Here is a 21,962-nt window from a genome sequence, read left to right on the forward strand (position 1 = left end):
AGGTTGATTTACAGTGATATTTACCCCACTTTTAATATACCTGCCTAGGAGCATAATAAATTTGTTGAGGCCCACTAAGCACGGTATTTTTAAAATTCACCCACATCCACTCTACCACTTTTTTGCACCACACATAGTCTTTCACTTGTAAGTGCTCCTGCGGAGTTCGCGAGTCGCAGCACGCCCCTTTTCGTAGAGAACTGGGATGGCCCCAATGATGAAGCATGTCACCGCGGGGCAACCCCGGTGAGTTAAGGGACACTAGAAAGAAATGTTTCTTTCTTGTAAGGTTACACTGATCTACTCATTCAGTTTCTTACACTAGAGCTAGGTCTCGGGACCCAATATTTTGGATTCCAACTCATGTATTTAAATAAAGCTCTAATTTTATTATTTTAAATACAGCCCGTTTTCCTTAAAGGAAAACAGGTCAAGTTTAAAAAAGAGGTTGAGTTTAAAAAAGTGAAATGAAAAGGTTTTTTTTCATTTTTCAAGAGCAGGCAGTGGTCCGTGGGACCACTGCTTACTCTTAAAAAACATTTTTACAAACATTCTGAAAGGGGGAGGGATCCTTAGGGTTCCCCTTCCTGTTTGCAAACACCTACTTGAAGTAGGTGACAAAATGCAAATGTTTTGCAACCTCATTTCGTTCACAAAACATTCCTACATACCGCTGTGCTAAACACGCCTCTACCTAATAACAAATTGAAATATATTCCCAGTTCCAAATTGCGATTCAGTAACGTCTTACTGAATCGTAAATTGAAATTCATACAAACCAAATGCATTTTACCACTCGCAAATGGCACGATTCTGCAAAATGGGCCGTTTGCGACGAGTAAAATGCATGATACACGTGTTCAATCATTCTTTAGGCCGGCACTTTCTCATAATGTCTGTGAGAAGGTATTTTGTTCCAGATCTCACTCATGTAACATTCTTCTACTTTCCCATCAGACACAAGCAGAATTGATACACCGGTATTAGCAATACTGATACGCCTATGAGAACCGGTCATTTGTGACTAGTACATGAGAAAGGTCCAGCAACGATTAGTCATTTGTGATCTAACCTGTGTGTCTGAGACAGACTGTCATTTCCTATGTTTGGTGTGAGAAAATTCTCCATTGTTTCCACTTTTGCAGCTTATGAGCAGTAGATTAGCTCATGGATGCCTGATGGTAACTAGAACAGAGTGGGTGTTGCATCCGTACTGATGAACTATAATATTGAATGTTCTTCGGAGGACGGGAGTTCTTTTGGCTGCCACCCCTGCTGCTGCTTCTCTTGCTTTTTCTCTTGTGTGGATGGAGTTTCATTGACAGTGGATTCAAGCTAGCCTAGGTGATGAAGTGTGTTACCCAGAAGACCTGGCTTTGTAGTTTGGGCTGGACTGTTCCCATGAGGCACAGGGTCAAGACTGATTTGCATATAGCTGGGTCTGAACTGAGGTGGCGAAGTGAGCTAAAGAATGATGATGGATTCAACCCAGATCTGTGCCTGGGGATTAGTGACAAGTTTGAGCGCTCCGTCCATCATCTCCTTGTGTTTTCTTTGTTTGCCCTAAGTTGGCAGTGTAGGCCCAGACGTGGGTCCCTTTTTCACTTTGCCATTGGATTCAAGCTAGCCTGGTTGATGAAGGGTGTTACCCAGAAACTGGTCCCAGGATACTTGTTTCCGGTTCAGGGAAGACCTGGCTTTGCAGTTCGGGCTGGACTGTTCCCATGAGGCACAGGGTCATGACTGATTTGCATATAGCTGGGTCTGAACTGAGGTGGCGAAGTGAGCTAAAGAATGATGATGGATTCAACCCAGATTTGTGACTAGGGGTGAGTGTCTGAAAAGTTTGAGCGCTCCGTCCATCATCTTGTGTTTTCTTTGTTTGCCCTAAGTTGGCATGGTAAGCCCACATGTGGGTCCCTTGTTCACTTTGCCACTGGATTCAAGCTAGCCTGACTGATGAAGGGTGTTACCCAGAAACTTGTCCCAGGATGCTTGTTTCCGGTTCAGGGAAGATCTGGCAGTGCAGTTTGGGCTGGACTGTTCCCATGAGGCACAGGGTCAAGACTGATTTGCATATAGCTGGGTCTGAACTGAGGTGGCGAAGTGAGCTAAAGAATGATGCTGGAATCAACCCAGATCTGTGAGTGAGTGAGTGAGTGTCTGAAAAGTTTCAGTGCTCCGTCTATCATCTCCTTGCGTTTTCACTACTTCTTGCTTCCCATATGGTCAGTTGGGCATTCTGACCAGACCCCCTGCCTATGCTGAGAACTTTGCGGACTCCTTCTTGCCTTTAAAATGGCAGGAACTTTTTGCTTAAGCAGACTTTCCTTGGACTCCTGGCCGAACCATATATCGTATTGTCCTACTTATATTTCCTTTCAACTGTCTAATTTAAGCCTTCTTTCCTGACTTATTTCTTTCTATGGACTATCAGGACTTGAACTTTAAATTCTGAAATAATGTGCAGTTTTCCACTAAACCTGTAATTGACTTATTCAAGACTCATAAATGAGCTTTATAAATGATAGTTCATGTATTGATTATTACTACTAATTGACATAAAATCTAATTCGGAGTCTTTTAAATTAAATAACCATTCTTTCCACAGTGACTGTGTTTTGGAAATGTACATGTATAGTATAATCAGTCATAAATTATTTACAGAACATCAAGGTCTGTTGTTATTTTTTATAGAGGTAGCAGAGTTGTTAGTCTGTGTGATTCTAAACCATTTGAATTTCTTCAAGATATTCGGACTTCCGGTTGCCATTCTGTACATTTACAGTATGATTTTAAGAATAATAAGCCTGAATTTTATTTCAAATGTATACGTTGGTTACAAATACCTGGTCCTCATTAAGTAGCCAACGCCGAACAACCTAGTTTCCTTCACCCCTCAATGCGAAGAGCAATTTCCATCAGAGGACCAATGACAAAGATAAATGAGTAGACTAAATTTAGGGCCCGGTACAGGAAAAATCAACATTACTACACTCAGACAGTGACCAATGTGAATTGTGATAATTATCCTCAAACAATGCTTCTCCAGATCACATTATCATGGAATCATCCTCTCAATGTCTCACAGATCTACCCAGTCACTCTCCCAATGTCAGCCCACCTAACAACGAGTCGCTCAGTAACCATAGAAACACTTAAGCAAGACTCATCACTGACCTTACTGATGAACCAGTTATCCCTTTTCTACACCTCTCACGCCGACCCCATTTCCCCTTCACTCCAACAAAACTGTCAATGCCATCTCCATCTTTCCCCACTCATGGTTACCTGTAAACATGAGTTTGCTGTAATGCTACAAATGCTCTACACAATAGATGATAATTTAACCAATTTGTAGAAAACAATTGCGGCTTTGCAGTATATGTTTCTTCAAATCCCAATCTCATAGTCCAACACAGCTCACCCACTTCCAGCTGTGAGTATATCTCACACTATGAGGCCCACCCTGCTATCCATCGTATTACAATGAACTAAGGAACATAAACATATCACTTTTCCAATTATTTCCTCTTCTTGCCTTACTCAGGACACCAAACCACTAAGTACACATCCATATTGTAAATTCAGACACTAGAAATGTTAGCATCAGTGCTCTTCATTCCCACAATCATCAGAGTTATAATCTACAGACCAAATCCTAGATCAATATGCACAAATAACTGGATTAGTGTCCACTACCTGATATCTAACATGACACACAGCGCACTATTTTTCAGAGGTGCCACCAGCAACTGTGGCTCTGCGATACCCAACTAGGCAGCCATCACCCTCTTCATTTGTACAACCTTGATTTTTCCTGTACACACAGAAACATGGTTCACACTCATCCCTGTGTCCTCATTGACGTGTATCTGCCACTAAACAATCACATAATAAAGAGAGACAGATCTGATACAACAGGTAGCAGGGGAAGATATTATTTGTAAAGAATCATTATCCTGCACACTGATAAGCACTTGTCAGTTAAGCTCTTCCAATGTCTTACTCTTGACACTGGCAGAGCCACAAGCTCTAAAGTTAGGATACACATCATATGTACCCCCTGGCTGTTATAACCTATTTCTAGAAGATTCTATCCTCCTTTAGAACAAACTGACAGAGTCATACAAAGCACCTCAATTCTTTCATCCAAGAGAATGGCCTATAACAACACTACAATTTTCCTACCCATACCAAAGGCGCTACCAACGCGTCAGTGATTTCTAAACCTGGCTTCACGGTCAGAGCAGGATTATTCTTATGGGATTAACAGTCAGAGAAACATCCCACATGGCCAAGAAAGAGACGATTGAGAAAATCCCACTCTCCTTCCCAACACTTGGTCTGAGCGGCCTCTTTGGCCGCTCAGGCAGTACCTGGGAGGCTGGGTATATTCTCCACTGGGCTGTGCAACACAGCCCAGGGAAGAATATGCTAAGTGCGCATGAATGTTTGGCCTGCCAGACAGTCATGCGCACTTAAGGAGGGAGTGCAAACCACTCCTGCTCCCTCTGACAGCAGCTAGTCCAGCCCCGCCCCGTCCGACCTTGCTGGAGAAAAAATAAAATGATAATAACTTAATTTTATTTTATTTTTATGTTGCACTGCTCAACGAGTAGTTGTCTGACGCTCCTCTGCCTTAGTAGAGGAGCCGCCATTGCATGGAATAAACAATACAGAATTAGTTCTGACCATCCCTGTCTAAGGAACACAATACATTAAAACAGGTGATTCTTTATCTGTTTGATTTGGAGCACTACAAGAATCTATCCTAACCGTCTAATATTCATCTTTGCAGCTGTCCCTCAAGACTGATAGCACAGCTGACAGCCCATGGATGTTACGATTGAAACTTAACTTAATCCTCAAACGTCTGGATTTCTCCTTTTATCACCTAGCAACTCCAAGATCTTCCCTCGTGACTGGTTACTTCGCTACAGGCCCTAAAAATCTTCTCCAATATTGTCAAATCAGACAAATCCCTAGGCGTCACACTGAAAAATTCCCTTATTCTTTACCTCCATATGAAAAAAAGAAATATGCCTGCATGATTTCAACTGAAGCACTCTATAACATCACACACTTCATCCATAAACATGATTTAAAAGCCGCTGTAGAGGCACTGGTGATAACTTCCATAGAATACATAACCTCTTTACTTACCAGACTGTCTAAGTCTTGCCTAAATCCTTTCAAAGCAACCCTCCACTATACAGCCAGGCTGATCCCAAATGTTCCACAATTAAATAGAATTACTCACGTTATGAACGCCCTGAAGCTGTTAGCACTTGAATTTTGCTTCACATTAAATTTCCCTGCATCAAATACCCACCAATACTCATTAGTTGCCCCCAAACCACATCTCTGACAAAAACTGGAACTGCCCAGTAAAAAATGGAACCTAAGAAGCAAATTTTACTACTTCACGAAGCATATTTTTTAAAAGAAATATCCACCATCAAGCTCACATTCTCAGGACTGCACCTAGGATCAAGAATGCCTTGAGTGACCATACAAACAGTGTTCCATCATTGCAAAACTTCAGATTCAGATAAAAGGATCCCCTACCAAAACTGCAAACCCGGCTCACTTTAGTCATGCCAATGAAGTTCAGATCATATGGACTGTCCACTGCTGCAGTACTGCCGAAGAGCTGAAATAAATACTACTTGTCTATTGTACCAGTACTTGATCGATACCACGTTCTTGATCTACAGGGTGCTGTGGTATTGTAAGTCACACTGGACTAAATTAAAGTCAAATGGGGTATAGAGGGAAAATGTGCAAATGAAGTGGGCAGCCGTACACAGCCTTATGACGAAAAAGCCAACAGCGGTGGGAAAACAAAGGCCTACAAGGTGGGGAAGGATGATTGAATTGATTGGTTCTGTCAGCAAGCAAATGTACAGCGGTACAGTGAGTAGATGCAGTGAATCTATAGTTGATAACTTTTAAAAATGAATATTTTACCCATCACTCCTTAAAAGTAATGGAAGGGCGATGTAGAGGTCAAAGTAAGCTATGATCACAGGGTTACGTAACATTAGCCTGGCTCAGATTCCCTTAGAGCTTAGTGCAGACCTAACAGCAATTACCGTCTCACCACCTCAGAAGACCAAAAGAAACCTCCAGGGCAGTCAAACTAGTGATCCAGATACCCAGGTAAGCAAATTTTACGTTGTTTCAGTCACGTCAGAACATTGATAATTACAGTTTCTCAAATGTAATAAACTATTGCCAGTCAGGCAGAGGTAATTATGGAAATGGGGTCCGCCCTAGAGTTTTCCTGGCCGCAATTATTCCATACACACTTGGTCAACTAATCTTTTCGGCTACCAGATGCGAATGTGGGAGTTAAGATGTAGCAGTCCGCAAAACTTGAGACCCATTCATTGGCTGCCTGTGCAACTTCTATGGATTCTAAATGATAGGTTATGGTAAAATAGGCAACAGATGCTTAACTGCATGGTATCAAAGAAAATTGCTGCATTTGTCCCCATAAGGAGAAAGGGTGATGGCACCCTAATCCAAGTGGGGGTGGGAGCGGGAAGGGACCAAAATGTATATTCTTGGTGATGGTACAGCACTACAAATTTGGGACCCAGTGAGGTCCTACAATGTTGGACCACAATATAGCCATGGTGTTGCGCACCCATGCAAACTTCATTTGCGAGTACCAGGACCAGGTACCAGTTCTCATACCACGATACCAGCACCAGCAAAGGGCACTTGCAAGGGAATGCAACATCTTGGTAGAAAAGCTTGTGGGTTGGCTTCGTGAAAAGGCTCATGTGCAGCAGAGGAGTTGGACATCCATGGGCAGTTGGACTAGTTTTGGCCGTGCACAGTGGAGGGGGTTGACCACCTACAAGTGGTTGGGCGCAGGGCCTGGCCTAGGGTATGCACAGTGGAGAAGTTGGCTGGGGTCATTACTTTTTATCTCAGGCATCCGAATTAAAGGGTAAAGACAGGGCCTGGCCCCTGGACAACCCCCCACTGAGCACACCCTTTGTAGCTTGCCAAGTGGGGATTTGACCACTTGTGGGAGGTTTATCACACATGGCGAAAGGCCATGCATAATTGAGGGGGCTAGCAGAACACAGGGTGTTTGGTGCAGGCCATCTGCAGAGGGGTTGGCTGCTTGCATGGTCAGGCACTGTGGCCAACTACCAGTTCTGCATGGCAAAAGGCCGTGCACATTGAGGGTGTTCGCCACTACAGGGAGTTGGGTGCAGTCTCTGGCTTGAAGGCTGTGTGCTGTGGAGGGATTGGCTTCACGTGAAGGGGAAGTTACAATTGGGGATATAAATTTTTTTTGGGGGGGGGGGAGCAATACAGAAACCATGGTACTTCTGCTAAAATGGTAATGGAGCCCTCCCGGAAACGTTAGGCATTAGGATTATTTGACTGGGTCCACGGTTCCTAAACATTTATTTTAAAAGGTTTTCAGTAGAAATAAGACATGTTGAGTGGATATGGGGCAAATCTGACAAGAGCTTTATTTATTTATTTATAAAGCTCGGAGGTATAACTGGATACATTCCTTTAAGATGCTGAGGAAGATCTTGCTCCCATCAGCTATAACATGCACTGCATTTCTTCAGTCGATACAAAGGATGTCGAAGCAGATGGTGTTAAGATGGATGGACCCCATGCCACAGTCTCAGAGAAATATCGAAATTACTTTATTGATAAGTTTCTGGTATTTTTCAAATTTTGAAAACAAATCATTGGTCCACAGTCCCTTTAGCCTCGGACTTATTTTGGACAACACAAAACGCTTAGTGGGGTAACTCTCCCAAAGTTTATTGGATTTCAATTGATAAAGTTACCCCTGTAAATGTGCCCACATCATTTCTTCCATAAAGCACCATCATCACCATCATCACATCAGGGTACTCAGAATGTGAAGTTCCTTGAACTCTAGTCAGACGTTGATGCCATTTCATCCCTCTATTTCCAATCAATGTAATGTCTAAATTGCGAAAACCTAGATCCTTATCAGTGCCACAACTTTGGCATAACCAGTACACAAAGGAGCGGCAAACCACCCAGTCAAGAAACATGATGCTGGTATAATAAGATCCTAATGTACATTAAAAACACATTAAAATGACATTACAATTAGGTCTGGAAATGAGAAATGAACATTTAAAAACAGAAAACTACTGAAATTCTCCATACAAGGTTTAGGGAACTAACTAGAACTGCTTCTGACCTCACATATTACATCACTCATGACATGTTAAAATCAGAATTGGTGACATCACTGATTACATCTAAAATTGCATAATTGATAAAGACGGCATCATTCAATGACTGTGGCAGTGTGCTACATACTTTGTGTGCTGGGAGTATTTAAACAAGTGTCAAATCCTTTAAAAGTAATTAACTGAAAATGGGCATTACCTTTGCTAATTTGCAAAAGAGATTGCATATATGTCAACTCACCTACTTTTAATGGATGTCCCACAATATTCTGTTGCTTATATTTTAATGTGTTCACTTACTTTATAAAGTTTGACAATCAACGAAAACAATGCTAGTCATTAATTCAACTAAATGGGATCACCCACGAAAACAATTTACAAAACTCACAATTTACAATCAAAAGTTTGACCTGTATGAATTAGTCAATGATAAGCTATCTTCGGCTAGGTGTGATGGACAAGCCCCCGTTATTTAATAAAATACACTGCATTCCTTGCTGAGATAAGCAGAATGGCATACAACTTTAGAGCCGTGCATAAAATCACACATTCAGTTAACGTATGTGGAAGTAAGTGGTCACTCCAACATTGCACAGCCTTGAACAATGTGCATGGACACAAAAACTTCAGGGATAAGCAGCATCTGAACATGAATATAATTATACACCCTCACTTTACGCACAATATGTCTATAGCTCATTATGACAACTTCTGTTTTTTTACTGGCTCGTGGCCACACATTCACAGATGGATAATCTCATGTGAACAGAATCTTTAACTTTTCTCCCAGATTTTTTATAAGTTACCACTCAAACACTACCCATCACTGAACCCTAAAAAAACTCCTTACCACCTCTAAAAACTAGTTATCACTGAATACTAAAAACACCTTACCACCATTAAAAATTACCCATGCAAAACTCTAAAAACTCATAACACATCAAAATTGCATATCCCATACCTAAAAAACATTACTATCCTAAAAGAAGAAAAGTCCCATCCACGTTTTCAAACCAAAGCTAGACCAAAATCATATATACACTTCAATTTTAATTATAGCTTTTATTTTTGTTAAAATGTAACATTAATGTGTAAAAAACTTTTACTATATTTTTCAATTAATCTACTTTAATTTCCACAAGCTTTAATTAATTTTAAATTACACTTATACATGTATTTAAATTAATTTAGAACACTTTACATAACTAATTCCATTTACTACCTCAAAGAACAAGACTGTGGACAGACCTATACAGGGGGTATTTCTGAAATGGATATCTAGCACAAGATTATAGAGTGATCAAATGGTTAAAGAAGGGATCATAATGGTTACATCACGTCAGTGCCTGGAAAGATTAGGTTGCTCATTCCCATCTGTTCCAACAACTTTTTCCGGGCTGATCCAACCACCCCACAAAGCATATTAAACCGCAACAAAGAGAGGGAGTAACCTTTAGGTTTCTCAGATTCTAAAATACTTTTAGAAATCTCAAGGCTCATATGACATACCAAACCCAGGAACCCTGAATAGATAACTTAAAATAGTCCCATTACTGGAAAAGTATGAACTCAGAAGACATGATATCAAGTAAAATTTGTCAGAGTGATTGAACAAGATATGCTGGGTTAATTATATTGGGGCATTTGCCCCCACTGGAAAGATTATCTTGCCTTTTTTAATAAGAAATTATTAAGCACAAATCCAGAGGCAGTTGTGACCTCCTATGATTGCCTTAGATATGTACATTCATTTGAACCAAAGCTGAGAGGGGGTCCTGATTTTGGTCAACATGAATACAGATGATATTGCAATATTAGAATATACCAGATAAGGTCTCAACATTTGCATGGCACATTAGATGGTTACAACCAAGCAAAAAAAGTGTCCCTCAGTCTAATTAAGACGCTGCTTGACAGTGGGACTCTGCTGGGCCACTCTTGGGGGCACGAACCATCGCCGCATCAAACCCTGGTGGGATCTTAATCCCAGGGTGCTACAGCTTTCCTCTTCTTCCTCCCTAGCAGGCCCGCTCCACACCCTGGTGGGACTACAAGTCCCAGGGTGCAACGCGCACTTCTACGACTGCCGAAGCAGATGGGGGAGGCGCTTCCATCGCGCTACAAAGCGCTGCCTCTCCCCCATGGCGCGGGACGCTGCTTGACTTTGGGACTCAGCTGGGCCACTCTTGGGGGCACGAACCATCGCTGCATCACACCCTGGTGGGATCTTAATCCCAGAGTGCTACTGCTTTCCTCTTCTTCCCTCGCAGGCCTGCTCCACACCCTGGTGGGACTGCAAGTCCCAGGGTGCAACACGTGCTCCTCCGACTGCCACAGCTGAGGGGGGGGTGCTTCAATCGTACTACAAAGTGCTGCCTCTTTCGCCCCGCGGCGCGTGGCCGCGCCCGGGCAAAGCCCGGGGCAAAGGCAGGCCTGTCCTAGCCTGGAGGAGGCTGGGCTGGGCCACCGGCATGGGCGTCCGCAGGGGGGGGGCAAGGAGGGGCGCCTGCCCCTCCCCCTGGTTCGCAAGTCCATCCGGTGGGCAGCGCCTTCCCTTGGGGTGTTCAGTTGAGGTGCAGCTGCAAGGCCCGAGGTGGGCCCCCCTCTCCTGGGCCATGCTGCCATGAGCTGTAAGGGTAATATGACCCCTGGATTCCTTTCAGCTGTGGCAGACTGGGCAGGGCTGGTTTTGTGGCCGTCATCAGCTTTCTTTGCTGGCAACTCTCTGTTATCCTAATCGCTGCATCTGCATGATAATCGCAGATGCTTGAATTGGCCTTAGGTGTGAAGTGAGCCCTGCCCATGCATGAATAAAAGGCAGAGCATCCTGCAGGGCTCACAACTGTAGCGTCCAGCTACAAATAACCACAGATACCAGGGCTTATCTTCAGGAGCTTTATTCCATGTATCTTACTTTCTCCATGTCCCTGCTCTAACTGCCCACTTCCTAAGTCCGCTCCTCCTCTTCCTCTGACCCCCTAGCTCCGCCCACACCCAACTACTGGCATGCTGACTTCACAACATCTCCCCCCTTTGTAACAAAACAAACAAATAAACTGACTTCTCAGTCCATCTCCACTATCAGTCTCTGGGATGGACGTATGTCGTGATAAGTATTCACCAATGGTTCGTCTTTGACTAGACAAGCTCTGTTGTGGATGTCTGGAGGGATGGGGCCTTCAATGTCTGGGGTGCCTCCGGTGAGTTCAGTTTGATATCGGCAGTCTGTCCCCCATTGTGACTCTCGCTCACGTGACGCTCGGCCTCTTTTCCACGGGGATGTTACTTTAGTTCCCTTCCAAGTGTCTGTATGTGTTTTCGCTTCATTTTGCCTTGTCAGGTCGAGACCAACACTGTCTTCCTGTTTCGAGTCTGGGATGCCAGCTGGTGGAGTATGATCTGGGGAGGCCATCTTGGTATGACTCGGAGATTGAGTGGTTGCCTCAGGTTGCCTCTCCCACTCCTGCTCGCACCTGATCCAAACAAACCCTGGAACCGGCTGGATGGTTGTGTGTTTCGTTCTTGTCTGATGATGACTTGGCTCTCCGGGCGGGCCCGACTTCCTTTGCGGATCAACTGGTTGGTCCATCCTTGTTTGAGTGCCACTGGCCATGATATCTGTTTCCCCTTTGTGGGACCAGGACCAGGACCTTCGAGTCAGCCTTTCTGCCCCTACCCGGGGTGACGGTGTAGTCTTTGCGTCGTAAGGCACCTGTGCTCGATGTGGCAGGTTGTCTGGTGGAGTAATCGAGTGTGCATTGTCATTGGGGCTAGACACGTTGTTCTGAACGGGAAAAGTGTCCCTTGGTTCGCTGATGTGTTCAGGTGCTTGGTGCCATGGCCATTGTCGGGACCACGATTCTGTCGACTCAACGGATCGGACCGAGATGTTATCTAAGTCAGAGGGGTCCTCACTCACTTCCCGCTGAGAATGTTTCTTTAAAAATGTTGCGTGTGGTCGTTGTCGGGACCACGATTCTCCTGATTCAAAGGATCGGACCGACATGCTCTCTGAATCAGAGGGGTGCTCCTTTAGTCTCCCCTGTGAGTGCTCCTTTGGGAATGTCTTACCCGGTGGTCTTCGGAACCGGGTAGTCCGTGACGAGCTGCTTTCCGTCTCGGAATTGCCTTTGCAAGGCTTCTTCGTGTGTCTGTGTCGTAACATTTTCACGGTTGCCTCATTTGGGAGATTGTTTGAAGATTCCGCGCTTGTTCCTTGCGCTTGATCCCAGGCGGTTGCCTCTTCGTTCTCCTCGTCTGATGTTACCCATCCACGCTCTGTTTCTACGTTGTGGCGGGGCCCAGGGATGCTTTGAGGCCCATGACTGTGTGGGTCTTTTCCTCTCCATTTGTTTGGTGATCTAGTGTCTCTGATCGGTGAGGGGTGCATCCTACTGCTAGCTGTTTCCTCGGGTTTATCTTTGCCCCTTGGTGATTGATATTCCAACGTCGATTTCCTGTCGTGATCACTGCTGCTCCTCCTATTGTTTGTCTCTCTTCCCCACTGGTTGTGCAGAATGTCGTTTTGCCCAGGAGTGCAGTCTGTCCCACTGGACGCTCCCTCTTTGTCAGAGTGACGTGTGTTGTGCGGTGACTGACTTCTTGAGGGACTCCTGGAGGATGGATGATTCCGGGGTGACTCCGAGTATTCTTTGGTTCTCTCCGAGTGGCCAGACGCTGAGTAGTCTGACTCTGAGCATTCCATGTTACTGTGCCTCCTCCGCTGTCTTTTTTGTCTTTTCTCTGGCCTGCCTTCTCTCTCTCTCTTTTTGTGGTTGTTGGAATTCTGGTTCTCTCTTCCCAGGTATTTCGAAGTTTTGTACTCAGATGCACATCCCTCCATTTGCCTCTTGTCTGGACGTGCATCCCAATTTCAGCTTTTTTGATAATTTCATTTAGCGACCAATGTCCTCTAAGTATCTTGCGGCTTGTTTCGGGGTTTTCACAGCCTTCGATTATTCTGAGCCGAACAGCATCCTCATTCGTAAACGTGTTGAAATGACAGCCTTGAACCAGGCTTTGCAATCGAATGATGAAGTGCGGCAATGGTTCGCCTGGTTCCTGCCGTGCCGTGTTGAAGACCATGCGATTGTGATCTACCTCTGCCTGCGCGTTGAGATGGGCATGGAGTTCCTCTTGGAGTTTGTCATAAGTGTCTGCTTCTTCCTTGGAAAATGTTCTAATTGGGCATCGGCCCCCGGGACCCACCAGACGGAGGAGTAACAGTAGACATTTTCTTTCCCTTTGCTCACCGTTGGCTTTCAAGAAATCGTCCAATGCTTCCAGCCACCAGTGCCGTTTGAGGTCCTGAATCCAATCGTCACTCTGTGCCACTGGGGGCGATACTTCAAGATGTGGATTGAAGCATTGATTTACGTCTCCTCCCGCCCTGAGAGAAGGAAGTCCTGACCGGTCGTAGACGCGGGACCTTGTGCTGTCCATGTTGCCTTGGATTTCCCTTGCTTGTTGTGTGTGGTCAGCGGCTACCCCACATGCGCATTGGCTCGTGCTTGTTGCTGATGCGGGAGTAATTACTTATGCTTTGTCGTGGTTTATATTTGTTTGTGGCCTCCTCTATTTGACGGACGCGCGTTACTTCCTGACGTTCGCCACTGCACAGTCACTTGCGTATCCCACTGTTCGCGTTTCCACCCGTGCTGACCGTAGTTTTGTCGCTGCTTGTTCGTTGAGTCACTCTTGTGGTTGCTCGTGCTTGTTGATTGATACACTCTCGCGTTAGCATGTGCTTATTCTGGTTGGTTGCCAAGATTCGTGCAATGTTGTCCACGTGTCGTTGTCCTCGCTTACTGCTTTTGCATTTACCAGCATTTGTTTAGTGACACATACCAAGGCTTGTTGACTTGTACGCACCAACCCGTGATTGTTTGCCTGCACCAGTGCTTGTTTACTTGTCTTCCCCAGTGTTAGTTTGGTCACTGTCAACGCCTGCTTCCGTTTGTTGATTTGCACGTGTCAGTGTTTGTTTGTTTGCGTGTATCAATGTTTGTTCGCTCTGGGCCAATGCTTGCCCTTACAGGCACCAATGCTTGGTGACTTTCCTTTACCAATGCTCGTCCTCTTAGATTGCTTCTTGCATTTGCATGGGCTGGTTTGTCGTCTTTTCGGCACTTTATTAATATTCACTGGCATGCCCCAACGCTTGTTTGCATGCGTCAATGTTTGTACTGTTGCCGTCACCAATGCTTGCTTCACCTACAGTTGCCAATGTCTGTTTATTCTTCACTTGCATTTGCCAATGTTTGTTTGCATGTGTCAATGTTTGTTTTGTTAGTCACTAATGCTTGCTTCACTTGCCTTTGCATGCACCAATGCTCGTTGATTTGCATGTATCAATGCTTGTTTACTGGCATGTACCAATGCTTGCTTCTTGTAGTCGCCAGTGCTTATTTATTTAGCCAAAGTTTGTCTCTTGTAGTCGCCAGTGTTTGTTTATTTTGCCAATGCTTGTTTCTTGTAGTCGCCAGTGTTTGTTTATTTTGCCAATGCTTGTTTCTTGTAGTCGCCAGTGCTTGTTTGTTTTGCCAATGCTTGTTTCTTGTAGTCGCCAGTGCTTGTTTGGATGTCTGTTGCCTTTGCCAATGGCTGTTTGGTCTTTGCCAATGTTTGTCCTTTGTCAATGCTTATTCGTTTGCTTCAACCAATGCTTGCTTATCTCTACTTGCCTGACTTAAAGATGGCCGCTCTATGACAATCAAGGGTTCGTCCTGACGAGCGCCTGACTTAAAGATGGCCGCCGTACTCGAAATCTCGTTTTCCGCGAGATTTTGGCTTCCTTCACTGTACTTCAGTCCTCGGCTGGCTTCAAACACTCACCGAGCAGATGAGATCCACGCCGGGTGCTGGGGTCTTCACTGTCCACCGCTTCCTTTCACCTTCTGCCAGGTAGGACCGGGGTGGGCTCCCACAACGCCCCAGCAGGCTCCGCATTCACCCTGCGACCGCGTGCTAACACTCACGCATCGGGGGTGAGATTTTCCGACGTCAGAGCCGTTCGAGCTCTGTTGCAGGCTCCGCTTTCGTCGCGCTTGTTGGCGCCTGGCCGCAGGTCCTCTGGGGCACTTTCCTTCCTTCTGGGCACTGTTTCTAGGTGCAAAGCAGAGTCGGGGTGGGCACCCGACTTCTGTTCCACTGGGGGCACGTTTATTTACACGCATGCAGCGTGAGTCGCGTTTTGGCGCGAGTGAGCGTTTCCTTTCTTCCGACGCTCGGGCACTCGTTTTTCGGTTCTTTCGAGCCTCCGCAATCCCCTGGCTTTGGGGAAGATAGTTACTCGCTGCTGGCCTCTCTTCCTTAGGCGGCAGCACGGCTCCACACAGCAGCGTCTTGCTTCTTGGGACGCTGCACGGGACAGGGTGCTTTCAGCAGGGTTCTGTGGGCACAGGACATGCCTATCCCACCTTCGTCGCCAGTTGTAGCGTCCAGCTACAAATAACCACAGATACCAGGGCTTATCTTCAGGAGCTTTATTCCATGTATCTTACTTTCTCCATGTCCCTGCTCTAACTGCCCACTTCCTAAGTCCGCTCCTCCTCTTCCTCTGACCCCCTAGCTCCGCCCACACCCAACTACTGGCATGCTGACTTCACAACAACAACAACAACAAAAAACGAGTGACCTTAGTGTCACAATCGGCACTGCTCAGTTTCAATGAAGGGAAAAGGAGAAGAGCAGAAAATGGAGAGAAAGCTATACTTTTCAAATTTTTGCAACGGTTTTCTTGTTTTTTTCCAAACAAGCATGTGCATCCAAAAGAAACATAAATAGAGTTAAAAATAAATAGTGACATCAGTTGAATATAAGCACTTGGGGGCAGATTCACAAGCCCCATGCACCGCTGGTGCATCACGTTGCGTGCTAAGGGATATTTATAAGCACAGGTAAAGTCACCCTGCGTGACTTAACCTGTGCTTGTAAATATTGCCCCTGTTCACTTTGCGTGTTAGGGGCGGGACATGGGTGTTGCTGTGGGTGTTCCCACGCAACACCCATGTCCACTGATGCATTTCCAGATTTACGAGAAATCGTAAACCTGGAAATGCGTTAGTTTGCTGCGCCACCATAGGGGTGGCATAGCCAAGAGAAACAAGGAGAAATGTTTTCATTTCTCCTCGTTTTTTCCTCTATGCGTGCTGCATTCTACAGCACACATTGAAAGGAGAAAATGCCTGCAGTGATTGCTTTTGTGCCTTAAGGGGTCCCTTCCTTCACAAAAGCAATCTCCCCATGGCGCAGGCATCCTTGCACCATGGTGCAAGGGTGCCTGAGCCGGCGCATGGCCGCTGTTTCTGCGCAAGCAGGGGAGAGCACAGGAATGTGACATATCATTGTAGATATGTCGCTTTCCTGTGCTCTGAAAGTGCCGCAGCGTGGCGCAGCCGAAGGGCATGCAGTGCCACGCTGAGGCACTTTCTTGTAGATCTGCCCCTTTGTGTTTTTTTTTATTTTCATGTAATTTACATAAAAAAGAAATAATGAAAAATTGGTAGGAGGGGGAGCTAGCCGGCAACGAGAATGGCCGCCTGAGCCGTTAGCTCCTCCGCCTTCATAACAATCCTGGCATTTATCCTACAGTCCGCGGTGCCCTCAGTGCATTGAAGCACTGCCAAGTTGATCCACAATGCTTGGAGCAACTATCGGGTGAATTTGGCCCCTGTAGGTCGAAATCCGCAGCGACTTTGCCCTGGTCGGTCCGGGAACGTGGCGAGGCCTACAGAGCGCCGCAGTTGGGAATACGGCCGCGTGTGATAGACAGCGGCGCCCGTGTGTCCAGGCATGGTTGCGGCTCCCTAACTGAGCGCCCGGCTTTGGTTGGGCCTCAGGACCTGCCATTTCCTCGGAGAGGCTGCTGGCCCTGAGGAGGAGAGGAGAGCTGCTAATCGTTGGTGACGTGTGAGGCGGTGAGCGGAGGGGGCTGCGTGCGGGAGACTACGTTGCCTGCGGGCTCTGACGGGATCGGAGTCCCTAAATCGAGTTCCTGGCTTTGGTTGGGCCTCAGGCCGTGCCATTTTCCTTGGAGAGACTGCCGGCGATCAGGTCTGGTGGGGGTGCATGGCCCACATTGACTGAGTGACATAGCGGGTGCGGCGGTGCGGATTGGGGGCCCGTGATCCCCCCGCCCCTCCACTTCCCACCCCTGCTGAATTTGTACTGGGGCCTGTGACAGCTGCCTGGAGACCGTGGGCCCGGGGTCACTACGTCTCTCTTGGAGGAGTGCCTGGTCCCCCTGCCATCATTGCCCTGGGACCCCGTGCTTGATGCGCAGATCGGAGCCGGGCGGTGGATTGCCAGACAGCCTTGTTGAGCCCTGTTGGCCTGGAGTGGAAGCTGACCCGGGTGAGCAGTTTGAACTGAACCTGGCGGGACAGTGACGCTTGATGTAGTGTCTGGTCCCGAGCATAGACACTTTACCTGGGTGTGTTGGAGCAAAGTGTGGAATCTGCCTGCCTTGCGCTGCTGTGGAGTGAGAACGGGCCCCGGTCTGACTACGGGTGAAGGGGGGTCGCAGCTTGAAGAGACCGAGCCTGAGCTGCTGAGAAAATATTGCATACACTCTACTTCCTGCGCTGAGTAATATTCTGCCACTAGTACCTACCTGTTCTTAGTTCAGGTGTATACCTGGGATACTGGGAGTTTGGACCTGACGGAGGCAACGAGAGGTGACACCAACAAGGGACGCCCTGACCGCTTGTAACCCAAATTGACATTCGAAAACAAAAAGGCCAAATCTGAAGAACCCACGCACAGGGCAGAGCAATCTGGAGCAGGGAACTCGACGGATGGGGAAGCGATGGAGCCTGATCTTCGCAGCATACTGTTGGCCATGGAAAAGAACTTACAGGGCGGCCTCGCTTCGCTGGGGACTAAGATGAATGCCTTAACGTATCGTATGGACCGGATGGCGGAGCGGCTTGACGTACATGCCGAACGCATAGACATGTCGGAGAGATGCATTGGTGAGGTGGAGGAGGCGCAGACTACCCTAGATGTTGAGCATAAGCAACTGGGTAAGGTGATTCAGCTTTTGCAGGATAAGGCAGAGGACTTGGAGGCGCGGTCCCGTACATGCAACATTCGTATTATGGGACTGCCGGAAAGCACACGGACGGGTAACATGGAATTGTTTGTGGAGGCCCTATTGAAAAAACTGCTGTGAGACACTGCATTCTCGGAGATATTTGTCATCGAAAGAGCCCACCGCACTTTGGGCCTAAGACCTAAACCGGGGGCCCCTCCACGACCCATTGTTGCCAAGCTCCTTAATTACAGGGACCGTGACATCGCGTTGAAGCTAGCCCGGGAGAAACAACGGCTGACCTATGAGGGCAGCACGCTATCTCTATTCCCGGATTTCACAGCGAGAGTACAAGAGGCGCGGCGCCAATTCGTGCTAATGAAACGGCAACTCAGAGAACTCGGGGTGGATTATGCCATGCTCTACCCTGCCAAGCTGAGGGTCAACAGGCAGGGGAGATCTACGATCTTCACGGACCCTAGAGCGCTTCAGAAAGCCATGGAGAGCTGGCGCAGGGACACCAGCAGCCCTCGGAGAACGGCCGACCGGACGAGGCCTCCGGTGGCTCCCTGGAGGATCAGGACTGAACCTGCTAGCTACGGCTTGGTGAGATACTGGTGCTCTGGGGAACTGAGAACCTGAGTGCACAGCTCTTAGCCCTTACACTACTGCCAGCGAGCTGGGCTGCTGACTCTGTTATGACTGGCCTATAGCACTGATATTGCAGGGCTGATGTGGGATTGAGATGAGATAGGATATGCATATGGGGGAGGGATGAATACCACTAGTTGATTTATTGTTGATATCGAATTCCCTACCCTTCCTCTCACTATATATGTTGTGCATACTTGTTGGAGACATATCGCCACTCTGGGATAACACACCTGAGCTGGTAGGGGCGTAGTGAAAGCTCCTTCCTAAATGGATCACAGCGCAGGAGGAATAAATGATAGCTGTGACGGATTAGACTTGAGAGGGACGTCACGTACAGCTGTGCTATGTGGATAACCCCAATTATAATAGGGGTACTGTTGCTAGTTGGGAGTGCACTTGCTATGGCTGTTTATTTTCCTTTTTCTTTTCTTTCCTCTGGTGGTGGGGGAGCGGGGCGATGCAGCGAGCTACATTGCAGGACATTGCTACAGTTATACTATGAGCGGACTACCTTCGTCCCTGTGTGTGGTACACTATTCCCTGTTAGACTCCCCTAATTAGAGGAGACCTTTCATTTTATTCTCTTCTTTGCATAGTCTTGTGATTTGTAGGCTGTATTTGTGTTTGAATTTTGGGGGTGGCGGGTGGAGGGAGAGAGATGGCAGAGAGTCGATTTGGAATTGTGTTGGGGACTATGAGGGGGGGTACACTGGGTCGGGAGCAGGGACGTGGCCAAGTTGGGGGAGGGCAAGCGTGGGTGGGGGGTTGGAGGGCATTCCATTTTTGTCAATTGTTGCTAATTGCGTCTAGGGAGGTTCGTTCGACTGTTGATTGTTTGAAATGGAGTATTATTGGCGAAAGCACGACACGAAGGACACAGAGACAACGGCATGGACAGATACATTCGAAGGCTTACTTATACTGTGACATCAGACATGACACAGCAGCCACATGAGGCCGATACCATAACACTTCTGACATGGAATGTAAGGAGGCTAAATGATCACAGGAAAGTCAGACGTGTACTGCAGTACCTCTCGAGGCATGCTATTGACATTGCATTGCTTCAGGAAACACACCTGTGCCCTGACAGTCCGACACTTACTTATAGGGGACTGAACAACCACATACACGCTGCCGGGTTTACCTCACATGCCAGGGGCGCCCTTACTTGGGTGAACCCTAAGGCTCCCTTCACATTGACGCCTGTCGCTACAGACTCAGAGGGGCGCTATGTTATTACGAAATGTGTGGGTAAGGGCATGACTTTGCACATAATTAACTCCTATGGACCAAATTATGACTGCCCCTCTTTCTATCTGGCTCTGGCCTCTAAGGTACGAGAATTATACGGTGAGCACGTGCTGTGGGTTCGAGATTTTAACATGGTCCGGCAGCCCTCTTTGGACAGGTCGGACAGCCCTGAACGACGCCTCTCGACCTCTGCCAGAGCACTTGAAGCCGAAATGACTCGACTGGGACTTCAGGACGTGTGGAGGACTAGGTTCCCGACAACCCGACTGTGTGTTGGAGCAAAGTGTGGAATCTGCCTGCCCTGCGCTGCTGTGGAGTGAGCACTGGCCCCGGGCCCGGGACAGGTAGGGTACACTCATTATTCCGGGCAGCATAACATTCATACTCGTATAGACTACTGGCTACTGACCTCATTCCTCCTCTCCAGTGTACAAATGTGTGTGACGCTGCCCGCACCTAGTCTGACCATTCCCCGATCCTTGTTACCCTTAGAGCGCTGGCGAGGAGACCTCCTCCTTTTTTATGGCGGCTGCCCCCATATGCGTTGTTAGATGTAGCTTTTCGGGAGGAAAAACTGAAGAGTTCTTTGACAAGAACGTGGGCTCGGTGGACTCCTTCCTAACAGTGTGGGAGACGTAAAAGGCTTATATCCACGGACTCGCCATCACCAAGCATGCAGGTGTCCTCAAGTCTATCCGGAGCCGACTGTCCCTTCTGGAACATCGGCTAAAAGATATAGAAATAAGCCGCTTGCGGGACCCAGGAGCAGAGCTAGATCGGGAATTGGCCCAAACGATCCGTGAATACAATGAGGAGGCGGACACCGAGGTGAAATACCTAGGAAAATATGCCATTGCCAGGTCATATGGCGAGAGAGAACGACCGGGGGCAGTCCTAGCGCGCATGGCAAAGCAGCACAGGCACTGCACGATGGTGCCCACACTCCGATCCCCACATGGGAGGAATTAACTGAGGAATGGGCGGCGGATCGCTTCAGGGATTATTATGCTGAACTATATGCCTCCAGAGGACCCATTCCGGAGGAGCGTATATTAGACTATTTAACACATATCCAATTACCATGGCTGACCAACACACATCGGGAGTTTCTGGCTCATCCCTTTGAGAGGGAGGAAGTGGTTTGGGCGTTATCATCAATGAAGGCTGGCAGCGCTCCGGGCAGTGATGGCTTCCCGGCCTCTTTCTACAAAACGTACTCTGACTTACTAATACCTAAATTGTTGACTTTGGTTGAGCAGATGGCGGAGGCTGAGGAAATGCCCCCTACGATGCGGGAAGCTATTATTGTGGCTTTCCTCAAACCGGGGAAGTCCTCCGAGGACTGCGCTTCCTACCGGCCGCTATCGCTGCTTAACGTAGACGCGAAGATATTTGTGAAAATTATAGCTAATCGCCTCAGCCCACTAATTCCAACGCTTGTCGGCCCGGAACAAGCGGGCTTTGCCCCCAACCGCAATCTGACTTATAACCTCTGGACAGTGTTTGCGGCCTTTCAGCACACGCGCCCTGATGTTCCGGCACTGGCGGTATTCCTGGATATGGAAAAGGCCTTCGACTCTGTTGAATGGCCTTTCCTCCGTTTCGTTCTGCGCCGCATGGGAGTGGGTGACTTGTTCATACAACTCCTTAACACACTTTACACTTCCCCAACGGCGAGGGTCCGAATAGGCTCGCTGAAGACTGAACCTTTTTCTGTTGGACGCAGCACTAGACAGAGCTGTCCCCTTTCCCCTTTGCTGTATGCCTTAGTTGCGGAGCCTCTGGAATGTGCTTTACGTGACTACCAC

Source organism: Lissotriton vulgaris, chromosome 7 (assembly GCF_964263255.1).
Source record: "Lissotriton vulgaris chromosome 7, aLisVul1.2, whole genome shotgun sequence".
Classification (NCBI taxonomy): domain Eukaryota; kingdom Metazoa; phylum Chordata; class Amphibia; order Caudata; family Salamandridae; genus Lissotriton; species Lissotriton vulgaris.